Genomic DNA, 17,241 nt, shown 5'->3' with positions numbered 1-17,241 from the left:
CTTTTTTGCTTGCATTATAGGCCTTCTGCCCCATCTAGATCGACTCCAGCCTTGAAACACTCTAATAATCTTTGAGAGCTCCAAAATCATGTTCATACTTCTTTCAGTCTAATTCATTCAAAAACAGATTCACAGTATCAATTCTTCAGATCTCAACATAAACACAAGAATTGAACAAATGCTCTGAAAGCAAACTCGGTTTCAACACAATTCAAATCATTCAGCATCCTGGCCAACCTACATCAGATTCAAAAGCGGCACCGTAATTTAAAACTAGGTTCAAAAATTACCGCCGGAGACGGAGATCTAGTAGGTCGAGTTGTGGAAATCGCCGGAAGACCACTACCGCTGTTATTGGCGCCATTGTTGGAGTAAGAAGACGACGCATGAGGTGGTTGGCCAGGGAATCGGAACCTGAGATCATCGTCCTCATCGTCATCATCAACCATCGTTTGCAACGCCGTGAGGTTCTGGTTCCGCTTGACGGTGGAGAATCCAGTCGCGGAAGGATTGAGCCGCGACTGAGGATGCGCCGACGACATCACCAGAGTTGAGCCCGGGCTGCTCGAACCTCCGCTCCACTGGGGCGAGTACAGCGAACTTGCCAGGGGATGAGAGAGAGTGATCGAAGAGATAGAGAACTGCAACGGGGTCGCGCTAGAGAGAGAGAGAGAGAGAGAGAGAGAGAGAGAGAGGACACTGTGGCGTGCTTGTAATTTTTTAGTTGCGTTGAAGGCAAAATGGTCAATTTTTGTTAAATTTTTGTTAAAATGTGTAAGTGGGAACAAAAATCTATTGCTGGGGTAAGTGAAATAATTTTTGTTCATTTTGGTGCTTTTGGTCAGGGACCCTATATAAAATGATGAGAGGGTTTGCTGGTGGGTATCCAAATGGGGTTTAACGGTGCGTGTAACACACGCTCTGTTGATGTTAACCGTTTTGCAAGGAACCAAAAAAAGTGGAGGTCAGTAAAATTATGTTTACTGCAATCACATGCACTGCACGTGCTGCCTAACTCAAACAAAAAGGGTGATGACCTGCACTTTAGAACCGTTTTGGGAGGAGAGATGGGCTGCAGCTCGAGAATCGTCTAATCCCGCATGTTTGCCATGGCCTCAGCTCAAACCTTAGAGGTACTCTCTCTCTTCCCCTTCTCCATGTTTGAGTTTGAGTTTGAGTTTTTGTGCTGAGCTGAATGTTTGTTTGCGGGGCAATTATTTGAAAATCTGAGGTTTAATTTTGTTGATCACGGCGGGTTGCTACATGGAATTGGAATTAGGAACGCCGGTGCAAGGTGATAGGGTCGAGCAAGGAAGATAGGAAAGGCAACATTGAATTGGAATTCTACTCAAAATCCAGTTTATGGAAATCCAGAGGACGTCATGTGTATTCAGGTAAACTTAGCTGTTTGCAGGTAACCCTTATCTATTTCTTTGTGTTACTAATCAATGGTATTCCACTACCATTTATCTAGTATAGGCTTGCAGGTCTACCCACAGTTTTGTTTTTCTTCCTTGCATTCAGAAGTTGATTTCCAAACTCTACTTTTGGAATTGCAACCCTAATTGCCTTAGGCTTAGTTTGGCATTGCTTCCTAGGGTGCTTTTGAGGCTGCTTCTGCTTTTGGACCAAGAGCATGGTGTTTGGTAAAATATTTGAAAGCTGCTTTTGGTTGAAATGGCTTCTCCGTAAAGCCGAATTTGGGAAGCTCCAATTTGTAGCTTTGAGAAGCTGCTTTGGGAAAACACGGAGGAGCAACAGTGCAGTGTTTAATGAAATTTGACTTCATGCCAATTATGTCCTCCTTTTCTGATAATTACATCGAAACAACAGAACCCTATCTTTTCTCCATCTCTTTGCCGTCATTTTCATTATCACTCCACATCTCTTCATCTCCTCCTTCCTCTTCTTCAATTCGTGGATCTTGCCGGCCTCGCCTCCTTCAATTCGTGGGTTCCATCTCTTTGCTGTCATTATCGTTATTATTCCACATCTCCTCCTTCCTCTTCTTCAATTCGTGGATTCTCTCTACAATTTGGGTATTCTGAATTATGCATCTTCTCTGAAGATAATCTATCAAACAGAACGCTATTCCTCTGATTCCTCCATAGCTGCACAAAAAGGAGTAAGGTATGTGAGCCCACTCAGTCAGATCTCCAGAACCCAAAGTTTGCTTGACTGCTTCTCTTTACTTTTTATTTCGAGAAATTGATGAGATTTCATTGAATTGTTATATAGGAGATTTCATAGATACATATTTCGTTTTGTGATTTGTTTTTGGATTTATTTCTGGGTTTCTCTTTGGTTCTTGTAGATGTAGTTGAGGCGAGAGTACTGTTAGAAACCATTGTCAATTGAGTTTTGAACTTGATTATTTGTCTTATAGATTTTTTGCAAAAGAGATACATGATTAATCGGATGGAATTGCAAACAAGAAGCAAGATCTTGTGTATGAATGCGGATGAATGATTAGGAATGCACATTATTAAAAGATTCGGAAGTTTAGGACTTGACGTGTGGGAATGTAAGCTTCAGGTTTGAAAGATCAATCGGGGACATATATGTTACAGGTTTGGTGGTGTACATTCATGTTCATATTCGTGAGTGTTTTGAGTAATAAATGGTTTGTCTTTTCCAATATTAGCTCGTAACGGTGAATTGATGCAGTTTTAGGCTTATTCAATGAGTAATTAGGATTACTGATAACCAATTAACCACTGAGCTAGCTGGGCACAATACGAAGTTTAATAACTAGCCTTAACTTGTAACCCGTCTATAATCGTAGCCAAGTAAGCTGTAGAAGATTGCTTCTTGTTAGCTTATACAATACTTTAAACTGAGGCTTCAAATCTTTCCTAATGTTGTTAGCTCACTAGGCCAAAAAAGCTAACAGACAACGGACCAAAATCGTTGTGTGATTTGGACGATCTCCGTTGTGTATCGGAGCGTTGTGTGATGAAAAATGGCACAACGGTGGAAAACCGTTGTATGAAACACAAACAGTCAACAGTTTCTTTGTTATCAGCGTTGTACCTTTCCTCGACAGATGCTAGGCACATCTGCCGCACAGCCATGCGCAACATGGCAGGTGCATGCGTCAGACAACAAAACTTGTTTCAAGCTGTTGTTGGAAAGCCTAGTCAGACAACGTATTTTTTAATTTCACTGTCGTCTGATTTCTCCTCACACTTCAGTTGTAGAGTATGATTGTTGTGTGACTGGATTTTGGACAACAGAATTCAGTTTTTATGGTTGTCTGATCGTAAATGAGAAGACATAGTTTTTGTAAAACCATTGTGTGACATGTAAAAATGCATTGAGTATATGACCCAATTTTGTGTGTTCAGACAATGTTGGATTGCCATTATATAAAACTGTTGTACGATGCATAATAATGCTCCAATTTACCTAATGAACATTGATCAATTGGAATGAAAACACATTATAAATCAATCAAATGAGTGATCCAACCCATTCTATATACCTCAAATGTCAAAAGGGAGCATTTCCCAATCATCCAAGCCAACATTCAAAGAAGAAAAGTATTCTCATACATGCTGATCTAATTGGGACATCAAAAGCTGATACAAATACATATTGTTTCAAAACATGCCTCTAATAAAGTCTGCATTGATGGTTGGCAAATTCCTTGAACAAATTCTTTAGCATCTTTGCTTTCTTGTATTCTCGATTACCAAAAATGATAACCTTTAACTCATTGCTATTTGAAGTTCTGCCCTCCAATGCTATCTACAAAACATATAGGAAGAGTACATTATGCAACTATACAAGAAAGTGCACAGCTTTATAAACATCCCAAAAAATTATGCAAGTAGCTAGGCCTAATCGTACCCATTAGAGTAATGGAATCACAATGACAACAGAAAAGCAAGACAAAAAATTTGGAATACTTATCAACATACAAAGTCATGGCTTCAAAAAATTAGGATTCAAAGAAGATACTCATGGCTTCATGGCCTTTAGTTCATAAAACTTCACTGCTACTAAGAAAGAAATGTAAACCAACTATCAAAGAACAACATTCAATAATATTCAGGGAAGAATGAAAAAATATATTGCTGAATGCAACATTTTAAGAAGAGATAGTCCATTGTTGCTTCTTAGTTCACTTTGAAGTTACTCAAAGACTAAGCTACATGGTGCAGGTGTAATAGATATAGCTTAATGACCATAACATATCCTTGTTCTATGATGAAATAAAAGAGGATGAGCCTAGAAGACTGATCTCTCAAACAACTCCATACGTGCAATACATAAAACTACTATACAAAGTAAATTATAAATTTCTCTAATCCTAAAGGCTCAAAAGTTAGCAAGTACTTTTTAGAAACACCTAAGTCTGTCTCTTACACACATAACAAGAGATGAAATAAAAGATGGGAATAAAACATGATAAGGTTTGAGTAGTAATACGTACCTCATTGAAACCATGACGGGCCTCGATCACAAATATGGAGTAGAGAGAAAATGGTAAATCTGTGATTTGGTCCAAAGATGCGAACTTTCATTACCTTTGTAATCCTATAAGAATATAGATATATGTATGATCTACGTAGGAAATTATTGCACTGAAAATACCAAAGGGATTGCTCATAAATTCTCAGAAGTTATAAATCTATTATCATTCATGTATGTACCTGTTCCCAAATCATCACACAATGTAAAAAAGAAAGCTTATGCTATATTTCATTGTTGGCATTCAGGCCAGTTAAGACAAGAAAATCTCCTGATTTCTGCAATACAAAACTTATTAAACAGTGACAGTGCATCATCAAGAAGATCTCCAGTTTTCCACAGAAAGAATCCCTATTATTAATAACCTTCCAAAACCATGGCAAAATTTATAGAACAAAATTGCTGAGTCCATAAGTAAGGTCAGAAAACAAAATGGAAGTTGCTGAAAGTCAAGAAGAAACATCAGTTAAGATTACCAAGGAGAACTGATGGCAATAATAATCACATGCATATACCTTATTTCAAGACAATTAGTATCAAAAACCAAATTCACATCCATTTTCTTCAAGAAACGAATCTCAGACACATGCAAATAACATCCAGATCAAGATTCACTCTAAACAAAATCTGTCTAGTAAAAAAATGTGAATGATATTTTACTTCACAATTCCATTGTTTTGTTTGGTAGACAAAAATTTACGGATAACAGCTACTGTTATGTTCTGGTATAGCCCTTCAGATATCTTATCCCAAAAAAGCAATATTAGCTCATTTCAATGCAAAAACATGTTCTTCAATTAGCAGTAAAAACCACCTCAGGGAGTTGGACAGTTACCATTGTAAAACCAAAGAAGATGACAGTTACTGAGATGCAGCCTCTCTCTGCCTTCATGTTCTGCATCTTAGACATGTACTATTCTACATGCTCTAAATTTGTACTCATAGATATGTAAACCCTAGGTAACATGTCATGAGGGAGTTTAAACTCCCATTCATAAGCATAAATGAACTAATAGAGTAGACATGACACCTTTTCCCCTTAAAAGGGTCATGGAAAAATTCACAAGACTTCCTCGTACCATGGCTTACTATGCTTCCAATTTTTGTCACTGATAGTGAAAATACCTACACAAAGTAAAGTTTTCATATATTTATACATTCATTATATAAGTCAAATCACCTTTCAATTCAATATTAGGAAATGAAAAGTGAACGATCAAAATTATAGCCTATAGGATTCCAATGTCTGAAAATAGGACTTTCCAAAGTAAACATATAGCCATACTGAACCTTCACAATTACTCTTCAAATTCTACAATTCCACAAACTATTCAGTGTTCGTACTAACAAAACATCACCTACTTTCTGCTCCAATCATACATTCAAACACCTGCTGTAGGAGAAAACTGAAGTAGCACAAAGCCTTCACTCGACAATTTGAATGCTCTTGACTGCAGAAGACACCAAATCATGAAATTAAAATCAATAAGCAATGAGATAAGGCATTACAATTCCCAATTAATAAGTATCAAAATTAAGCAATACCAAAAGTTAACACACTTGCCTTGTTGAATCGTTGTGCAGAGCTTGCCTAGAACCTCTTACTGAGCCTACTAGTCCCTGAACTACAAGCACCTTTCTCAACAAAAGTCGTATTCAGATTAGAGCAAGTGCTTTTTATGTTCTCCTGGGCTCTTTTAAGAAATGAGCTCAGCACTGGGCTTATTTCCTCATCATTAGTAGGCAGCTTAGAATCCCAATGTCTAGACCACTAATCCACTCCACAATGAACCTGCAAGTACCTATGCTTCTTCCACACAACCTAACCATAACAAACCACAATAAAAACACCATGACATCTTCACAAACTAACCAATTAAGTATGATTCTGTGTTCTATATATAACAATTAAGTTATTAACAATTAGGAACTTAGTAGGTACTAAGAATCAATTAACAATCAGTAACTAACGTAAGTAAGCAGATGATGCTAATAATTAACAATTAATCCAATCATCAGTCAAAACCAACTAACAATCAGTCAAATAGTTGAATATAATCCAACAATTAAGTGAATTAACAAAACAACTCGTGTCAACTTCAAAAAGTCAGAACCAAATTGAAGCAGAGGCCGGCCTGTTTCGCAACTCACCAAATTGAAGCAGAAAGAATCCAAATTTCAAGTTCGAGCCTTGCGGCAATTTCAAATTTCAAGTTCAAGCCTTCGAGTTGCAAAAAAAAAAAAAATAAATAATAATAATAAATAAAAAATAAAGCCACAAATTTCAGATTTCGAACAGTGAAACAATTCATAATTTTGAAACTGCAAATTTCAGATTGGGTCATTGGGAGACTTACAAATTTACAAATTACAAGCAAAGATTGGGACTTTGGGAGGGAACGAGAGAAAGCGCCTAGGCTCAGGCTGTGCCTCTATGAGATGACGAGAGGGCAAGGAAAGAGTGAGAGGAGGAGTGTCGCTAGCCCGCTGGGGTCAAGGAGGAGCCGAGGAGGTCGATCTGTACTTCTTTCACTTATTTGGTTTGTTGAGGCTGAGAGAGGAATGAGAGAACCCTAGAGAGGATTGAGACAATGGGTTGAAGAAAACTAAAATTTCTTCCTCATTTTGAATTTCTTCTTTATTTTCTAACCCAGGACCTCACTACGTCGACAAATCGAGTACCCACAATCCCCAAATCCGGTAGCCCACAAATCGAATAGCTGTGAAACCCCCCAAATCGAGTAGACCACAAATCCCCAAATCGACGTTGTAAACCCAGAGATCGAAGAACCCTAATCTTCATCAGTAGATCGAAGAACCTCCTCCTTCTTTCCAGTGCGGAGAATCCTCCTCCTTCACAAATGGAACCTAAGTGACGGCTGAGTCAAGATAATAGTACCCTAATCTCGGCGGTGATGTGTGTAGGCTAAGGTCATGATGTAGATGTAGATGGAGGAAAGGATTGTGGAGATGATACCAAGAGAAGAGCGATTTGGGAAGAGAGAGAGTAAAACTCCAAAGGAGACGATGTTTTGAGGAGAGATGGTTTTGAGGAAACGACTATTTTTGTTTAAGTGGGCTGGAGACAAAGTCTAGCCTTTGTTAAAATGTCAAAGGCGCGCTCCTTTTTCTTTTGTATTCATAATCAGACAATACATAGATTAGGTTACGTTGTCTGATAATGTATACATAAATTTGAGCTGAGGCTTCAAAGAGGAAAAGTTCCCGCTATGTGATTTAAAGTATCAGTTTTGGCGCTAGAATGAGCATTTCTCATTCAGACAACATAAATAAGTAATTTATGTTGTAGGAGCTTACAATCATCACATATATGTCAATCAAAATTTGTATGTTTGGGGGAGAAGAGTGGCATTTGAAGGCACATCCAAACATTCCCAAAATATCTTCCTTGATCATACAACACAAAGTAAAAAACTGTTGTATGACATTTTATAAGTTACACTCATACAACGGATATAACCATTCTGTTGTACTATGTAGTACAAATTTAGAGCTAGATTTGAGTCAAGGTAGGAGGGAAATGTGCCGCTCAATTTTCTTTCATTCACACAATAGACCATTATTATAAGTGTTGTGCAATTACCTTTTAGCTAAAAACTTTTGAATTTTAACAGCCTTATACGACGCAAGTTTTTTAAACGTGTTGTATGATTCACTTTCCCTCATCACACAACAAATTTTTTTTTTTCGTTGTGCAAAAAGTGTTGTATGTTGAGGTTATTGGCCTAGTGGCTCGTGGACCTAATGCAGCATCTGTTAGTGGCATATTATGAGGAGCTCCTTGTTTGAGTATCAGAATGGATAAATTGTTTGGTATACCTGTTAATAGAAATGGCAATGACATGTAATAGATATTCATTTCATAATCTCATCGTTAGTTAGCAGAAGGTCGGGAAGCATTACTTCAAAGTTTAGATGTCTGCTTCTTTTAGATACCACAATCTGCTTCGAAATGATCGTTTTGGTAGTCCTAGTTAAGACCTAGATTAGACTTGCCCCTCGAACTCATTGTGGAATATGAGTGTTTGGTTTCTAGTTATGTATGGAACCTAGATTAGACACACCACAATCTGTTGTGTGTTGTTATCAGTTGGTCATGGAAATTTATTTAGGTTGTAACTACAACTTTTGAAATTTGTACATATATTGGCTATGAAAACAGATAGTTGAAGTATCCAGATGTACAACCAAGAGTATTAATTTATGACTGATAACATATTAGCTGATTCAATACTTGTTGACTATCTAATTTATAATTTATTTATAATTGTTGAGATAGCATTAGCTTATTCAATACTTTTATTTATAATTTATTGTGTACTTGTCTAACTTTACCAGTGTGGCAATGTCCCACAGTCCCACCTTAGTCCTTCATTCCATTACATGTTCTGTTACTTTTAGGGGTAAAACGTCAACCCAACTCATCATCCCACCTTAGTCCTTCATTCCATTGTAGAAGTAGCATAATCTGGTGCATATTGGAGCTATACGTTTGTAAACATGACCTTGATCAAATTATATTAATCCTCATCAATCGAAAGATGTATAGGTAGCATAATCTGGTCTTGCTTTTGTGAGAATCATGTTAGGTGTTGGACATGGTATGTTATATCAATTGTTTGTTTACTACTAAAGCATGTTTTATCTTTAGATGGGAAAGAAGAAATCCACCAATACCGAATCTGAGGGATCTGGAAAACAAAAGGCCACATGGCCTGATGAGGTTGTAGCTATATTTTGTGATATAGCTGCCAAGGAAGTGTCCAAAGGAAATAGGCCCGGTACACATTTTGATAAAAAGGGATGGACAAATGTTGTGTTAGCCTTTAAGGATTTAACCGGAAGGGATTATGATAAAAAGCAATTGAAAAATAAATGGGATTCGCTTAAAAATGATTGGAAATTGTGGAGTTCGCTGTTGCATAAGGAAACTGGTATTGGATGGGATCCGGCTAGGAAGACTGTCGATGCACCGGCTGAATGGTGGGAAACCAAAATTCTGGTGTGTTTTTTCTTCTCTGCTTGTGGTTTAATTTTGTTTTTTGTTTTTCTATAGTATGAGTTCTATTTTTAACTTTAGTTTTAAGTACTTGAAGCTGCAAGTATGCAGCATTTCCTAAGGTTTTTTTTTTTTTTTTTTTTTTTTTTTTTTTTCCGAGTCCAGTTTATGTTTTTAACTAAATTACTTGCAGCTGCAGTTCTCCAGTTTATGTTTTTAACTAAAATACTTGAAGCTGCAAATATGCAGCAGTTCTGCAACTTTTTTTTTTTCCGACTCCAGTTTATGTTTTTAACAAAGTACTTCAAGCTGCAGTTCTCCAGTTTATGTTTTTAACTAAAGTACTTGAAGCTGCAAATATGCAGCAGTTCTGCAACTTTTTTTTTGACTCCAATTTCTGTTTTTAACTAAAGTAATTGCAGCTGCAGTTCTCCAGTTTATATTTTTAACTAAAGTACTTGAAGCTGCAAATATGCAGCAGTTCTGCAGCTTTTTTTTCCGACTCCAGTTTCTGTTTTTAACTAAAGTACTTCAAGCTGCAGTTCTCCAGTTTATGTTTTTAACTAAAGAACTTGAAGCTGCAAATATGCAGCAGTTCTGCAGCATTTTTTTCCGACTCCAGTTTCTGTTTTTAACTAAAGTACTTCAAGCTGCAAGTATGCAGCAGTTCTCCAGTTTATGTTTTTAACTAAAGTACTTGAAGCTGCAAATATGCAGCAGTTCTTCAGCTTTTTTTTCCGACTCCAGTTTCTGTTTTTAACTAAAGTACTTCAAGTTGCAAATATGCAGCAGTTCGTAGTTTTTTAACTTTAGGTTGCTAGAAACCTTTGTGATCTATATTTTGTGATAAGTAACTCCGTTATTATCTTCTTATTTTGTAGATCAATCCAGATTATCGCAAATTTCGCGAAGTGGGAGTTAGTCCTGACATGATGGCTGTTTATGATAACATGTTTAAGGGTAGCACAGCCCTAGGTCACAATGTCATGATTCCCACAGAAACTATAGATATTGAAGAGGTTGTGGAGGATTCTGAGCATAATATTATTTCTGGAGATGATGAAGAGGATTATGAGCAAGGTAATGAATGTAGAGGGAAAAAGAGAACAAATATGGAGTGCCAAACAGAGTTGGAGGTTATTGACCAACCCTACCTCTCTTATAGCCAGATTGTATAAGGCTATCTATTTTCCAGATGGGGAATATAGTACTGCCGAATTGGGTCGTACTCCTTCCTTTTCGTGGCGTAGTATACTCGAAGCAAGACAGGTTTTGTTACAGGGACTCAGATGGCAGGTGGGTGATGGTTCCCAAATTAATATTTGGCAGCATAATTGGATTCCGGATGTGTATCCTCGAGGTCCATCATCTCCTCCTTCTCAAGATGCGCCTAAATTGGTCATGGAGCTGATTGATCCTTTTACGTGGACCTGGGATATAAATGTTCTACAAAGGTATTTCACACCAGCTGATATTGATTTAATTTTGACCATACCTTTGAGTCGTAGTGCAACTTCGGATCAACAAATTTGGCACTTTAATAAGAGGGGTTTCTTTACTACAAACAGTGCATATTATGTGGCCAAGGATTTAGCTCTTGGTTTGGTTTTGGCTCCAAAACCGCCTGTCGACCTGCTTCGAGTGGTCTGGAAAAAGGTTTGGAGTGCCAAAGTCCCTGGAAAAGTAGCGTTGCATGCTTGGAGAATTATGGGAAATATTCTACCAACTCGGATCGGCCTTAGTACTAAGGGATATAATGGCGAATTGGGGTGTGTTTTCTGCAATCATCCTCATGAAGATAGCTTACACTTATTTGTGAATTGTCCGTATGCTAAAGAAGTATGGAATAGGGCTGGGATACCAATGTTGGGGGCTGCAAGTACTACCATTCAAGAGTGGTTTACAGGGGTTGTCAACAGATTCACCAAGGAGGAACTGTGTAAGATCCTTATGTTGATTTGGGGAATTTGGAAAAGTAGGAATTCACAAGTCTGGGAACAACAAGGAAGGCATGCCTCTGAGACATGTTTTCTAACGCTTGGCTGGTATGAAGAATTTAAAAAACATACTGCCTCGTCGTTGGTTCGACAGGCGAGGTCAATAAGATGGAAGGCACCAAATCCGGGAAAGGTAAAGATCAATGTTGATGGTGCATATCAGGTGGACTCTCGACGAGGAGGAGTGGGATGTGTAATCCGTGCTAGTGATGGCAGTTTTGTAGCTGGACAGGCTCGGCCATATACCCTTCTCACCTCTCCATTTCATGCTGAATTACTAGCTTTGCGCGATGGACTCTTTCTAGCTCAAACACTGCAGCAAAATGAGGTAATTTTTGAGAGTGACTGTGCACTTTTGGTACAAGCTATTCAGTCTCCAACTTATGACCTTTCTACTATGCATATATTGATTGGGGAAGTCAGAACTCTGTTACAGACCCATCCTGGGTTCAGTCTTACTCATGTAAACAGAGAAGCAAATGTAGTTGCACATTTGCTTGCTTCTCATGCGTTGAGAACTAGTGATAGTCAAATGTGGTTTGTAACAGCTCCCGAAATTATAAGGGATGCCATTCGAAACGATGTAATCGTTATCTGATTCAATGAAATCTATTTTCAAAAAATGTGGAGTGCCAAACAGAGGCTAATAAAGATAAAAAAGGAAAAGGAGTTATGGGAGGGCCAAAGGGGAAGAAAGAAAAGGTGGGAGGTGCGGCCAAATTGTCTAAACAAATAGATCGGCTTGTTGATGTAGTCGAGAGTAGGAGTACAGCCACCTCTGTTCGTGATAATGGTACCTCACATGGAACTAGTATTCAGGAGGTGATGAAATTTGTAGCAACATTACCAGGAGCGGAAACTGGTACCAAGTTATGGTGGTTTGCAACGGAGCTGTTTTGCTCTCAAGAGAAGCGAGAGATGTTTTCTATTATGACAGATGTTGATCTCAAACTCCAGTTTCTGATTCTTAATCAGAAAAAAGCTGAAAATTAAGTAGGCTGATCCTACTTTGTAACAAGATGGGTGTTGCTTGTCGTTTAGACCTAAGCTGAGATGCTTTATGTTTTTGTGATTTTCCACCTTTGAAAGATTGTTTGTTGTTAATTGTTAATGCTACTTTATTTTACTAAACTTAAAGTGATATTGATGCATCTTGGAACTATTATTACTGATGGCTATTTGGTTATGTGAATTTGTGTTTGCTGTGAATCTGTGTTCTGTTTTTATCTTGTTGCTCCAGTACATATACATGCTAAACACATACTTGCAAATAGCCATTTTATGTTGTGAAATTTGATGAACAAGTAAATATTGACAGGAGTAGTTGTGTGAAGTATGGATGCTTCTGGAGATGAGGAGGAGATAGATCAAATTATATGTCTATGTGCTCGTCTTATTCAAGTCTATCTCGAAAAGTACATTCAGAAAACTCCATGTATGACAAGCTCCCAAACAGGTTACATTTGGTTAATGGAAGTATTAGAAGGCAATGAAAGTAGGTGTTATAATCAATTTAGGATGGATAAGCAAGTCTTCCTCATGCTTGTAAATGATTTGGAAAAGATATTGAAGGGTTCAAGAAACATGAGTATTGTTGAAATGTTGGCTATGTTTCTCTATATTTTGGGACAAGGTCAGACAAATAGGAATACACAAGAACGTTTTCAACGTTCTGGTGAGACGGTTAGTAGGTATTTTGATATAATGTTAGAGATTTTCTATAATATGGCAAAAGTGCTCATAAAGCCATTGGATCCGGAATTTAGGAGCATCCCACAAGAAATTCTAACTGATTCAAGATACATGCCTCATTTTAAGGTAAGTATAATGTACTACTCTTTGAATATGTTATCCTTATATAAATTCTTGCCAATTTCCTATTTTCTAGAAAGCCATTTTTTTTTTTATTCAAGTCCATTCGGTACTAATTTGTAGGATTGCATTGGCGCTATTGATGGTGTTCATGTCCAAGCTTCGATATCTCCATGTGATCAAGTGCCATACATTGGAAGAAAAGGGATACCCACCCAAAATGTATTGGCTATTTGCAACTTCAACATTCAATTCACATTTGTATGTGCAGGGTGGGAAGGCACCGCCCATGATAGTAGAGTATTCTTATCAGCTCTACGCAATCCTCGATCGAATTTTCCTAAACCCCCAAATGGTATTTTATTTTTCCGGAATTACACAAATAATAACTTATTATCTTTTATTTTACTAAGATCAATCATTCTTTATAATTTTTAATTTCAGGAAAATACTATGTGGTGGATGCAGGATATCCACAAATGAAGGGTTATTTAGGACCCTATAAAGGTGAGCGGTACCACCTTCCACATTTTCGTAGAGGTGATGAACCGACCGGTCATAAAGAAATATTCAATCATGCACATTCTTCACTAAGGGGTGTTATTGAGCGCACTTTTGGGGTATGGAAAAAGAAATGGAGTATTTTACGTGATATGCCACATTTTCCTTATGAAAAACAAGTGAAGATAGTTATTGCTACTATGGCTCTTCATAATTATATAAGAAGATATGCTCAACAAGATATTGATTTTGATGAAAGTGGAAATTACTCAAGTGAAGAGACTAGTGAAGAGATGGAGGATAATGAACATGATGGAGATGGTTCAGGAAGACAAGAAATGGAGGTGCTAAGAAATGCAATTGCACAAAGTCTAATGAATGCATCTATTTAGCATTTAGTTGTAATTTTCAAGTGACTTTAATATATTTTGTGTAATGGTTCCCGTTGAACTATGGTTGGGAAATTAATCCAAATATTCTAGACGAGATTTTGTGTAATAGTAAAACATAATATGCATATTGAAGGGTTTAAAGTAAATCTTTTATTTGGTCCAACCAAGGGTACAAGAATAATACAAGAGATTTTTTTTTTAATTTGGTATGGTTACATAATCAAAAAACAAAATTAAGTATTTTAGTAGCATATCTGAGCATGTATGACCATTTTGGTAATTATACCCAGCCAAAGCACTTTTGCCTTGCAACTTACCAAACACCTAGAAATTGCTTTTGGACCTCACAGCACTTTTAAAAACAGTTTACCAAACACCTCAACTGTTTCTCCTCACAGCAAGTTCGGAAGTGCTTCCTCTCACAGCAAGTTCGGAAGTGCTTCCCCTCACAGCACAGCAATCCCAAACTAAGCCTTAACCATGTTGTTAATTATGTGTATCAGAGAGACAACATGATAATTCCTTTTTACTGCTCACACAATTGCCATGCTCTCTGCCTTTAGTTTCTCTAGATTAACTTTCTTGACTCCAGATTAATCATCCTAAAGTCCACCTAGCAGAAATAAATTATTATAGTTAGGCATATTTTAAAGGACTAACAGTGCCATGTTCACTAACATTGTATTTGAGTATTCGTATAGAGCTGTTCAATGGTAGAATTAGAATAGACATTTTAACACAGAATCAGATTTGAAGTTATGTGTTTTGAGGGTTATAATCAGTGGATGTGGTGATTCTTATTTAGGATATTTTCCTGGTTATCCCAGTCCCGTACTTTGCTTTGGAATTTGGGTTTGATATTGTTGGCTTGATTGTTTGCAGCATAAGGAAATCTTAGTTCACTTTCTAAAAGTCTTGGGCTTCATGGGAACAATGACTACCCCATTCCATGAGTAGCATCTAATTCTGATGGGGTTCATATACATCAGATCTTGCTCTTCTCTGATAGTCTCAAGGTACTCTTCTGCTTACATATTATATCTGTTGGTCCTTTATTTCAAAAGATTGGTGAAACCTATATGGGCGCGTTTATAATCTTATGAAAATTGAGTTCTTTGGGTTGTTTTCTATCTCAGTCCAAAAATATCAAAGTTTATGTCATTTATTTAATTGATTAGATGGCTTGTTTTGTAATAGTATTAATATCTTGTTAATACTATTATCGTGTTAAACTGAAGGTCTGTTATTAACTTGTGCAGTGCATTACATTTTCAGGATTTGAGATCACCTTATACTTAGCAGTAGAGCTCTTTAAACCATCTTATACAAATGATGACCAAAAACATACGTGAGTTGTTCTTATTCTGGTTCGTGTTCATTCTTTTAAAACCTTATTTGTATAGAACAAGAGCAGAAAATATATATCCTATTGTTTTGCAGAGTGGTAGAAACATGAAAAGATCCTTGTAATGGTTGGATTGCATTATTGGTGATGTAAAAATATATTCCATATAAGAAATTAACACAAATATATCAAAATTATCACAGTTGTATCATCACCAGAGTTAGGCAGTTAATGAGCACATTCAAAGTAATGGAATGGACTTCTATCATTGATGATTTGCTTGCAAAGCAAGTGCCAGAGTCAGTGTCATAGGAATGTACTCCTAGTTTATGGAATAAATAAGATTATGTGCTCCAGACATTAGTATCACTTCCTAGGCATACATGATGCTGCCTCTTTGCAATGGTTAGACTTTAGGACCTGGAACCTTTAGTGGCCGGGGTAAATTAAATTCTAAAGATCTTATATTTTGAAGAGGTGCTTTAAACATGACATGGATGAAAAAACAAAGTGGGCACATTATCTCGGGTTGGTAATGCTTGAATTAAATATCATTTGGTAATTAGCACAAGGATGCATTTGATGAACCAAGTGTTATTGGTCTGTGCTGAAAGTTACTGTGATGAGTGTTACTAGTTGAGCAATTAAGGAATGGTGCTTGAATTAAATATCATTGTGGTGATTAGCACAAGGATGCATTTGATGAACCAAGTGTTATTGGTCTGTGCTGAAAGTTACTGTAATGAGTATCATTAGTTGAGCAATTAATGAATGGTGTTATGAGCTTGCTGTGGAGTACGAAGGAAAGCATGATAACGAAAACGTGCAGAGGACTGCATTGCTATACAAGTTTGGACCCAGAGGATACCATTATCAAATCCTTCACACACATGCTTACCTTGGCAAAGGAGGTCCAGATTGCTTATCACATAAAAAGGGTAACTTTGCAGATGAAGGAGCAAGGTGTAATTTGTGTTCCACTTTGTCTTCTACAAGGCCTGGGAATCTTTTGAGGCAAATAGGATTTGTTTTCAAGAGACAGTTGCTTGTTTGATAATTTATTTGCTATGTTTTACAATGTTCTCACTGGTGTAATTATATATTTCTAATTTTTACATGTGCTTTGCTAAGACAGGCTAGTCTTGCCCAAGTGTAACAGATATATGCTATTATTGTTGTCAAATTCAATCAATGGAACATAAGGCCTCAATTGTCAATGTAACTCGTTTGTGATCTACAAGCTTTTATCTTTTAACATTGCAAAAAGGAAACTCATGTATGCTCGCCTAATATGAAACAACAACTATGAAGCAACACTAAATGAAAATAATCAAACACAAGCTAAGTAGCAGTAGAAAATTACAATCCCGAAAAAACTTCAGTGGTTTCTAGTTTCTACACTATTGCAAGTTATTTGGAAAGGCATGCATGATCATAGTTTTCCATTCAGTGGCCATGCCAGGATGCTACGTCAAAAATGCTGCATCAAAGCAAGCTGCTACTTCTCAACCAGTCCTACTTGATCGGATGTGGTATTTTGCATCAAAGCAAGCTGAGAATGTTGTCAAACAGTCTTCAGTTCCAGCAACCTAAAGTCCATCAATAACTAGCTTAGTTAATGAGTTAACTAAACTGTCTACTTATCTAGGATTAACCACTGATGAAATTGTACATGGTCTGTGCCAGGTTGGGAATGTA

General features: G+C 37.1%; 1 long non-coding RNA gene across 1 annotated transcript; it reads left to right on the top strand.

The window, feature by feature from the left end:
- The first annotated feature begins 14,692 nt into the window (after positions 1–14,692).
- On the top strand, positions 14,693–16,792 carry LOC121049358. Its single transcript, XR_005799714.1, has 2 exons — positions 14,693–15,214; positions 15,458–16,792. It is a non-coding gene; the product is annotated as an uncharacterized LOC121049358 (long non-coding RNA).
- The last annotated feature ends 449 nt before the right edge of the window (positions 16,793–17,241 follow it).

Source organism: Rosa chinensis, chromosome 5, assembly GCF_002994745.2.
Source record: "Rosa chinensis cultivar Old Blush chromosome 5, RchiOBHm-V2, whole genome shotgun sequence".
In the NCBI taxonomy this organism is placed as follows: Eukaryota; Viridiplantae; Streptophyta; class Magnoliopsida; order Rosales; family Rosaceae; genus Rosa; species Rosa chinensis.
Note: the sequence above shows the minus strand (reverse complement) of the source record. Positions and strands in the feature narration are given on the sequence as shown.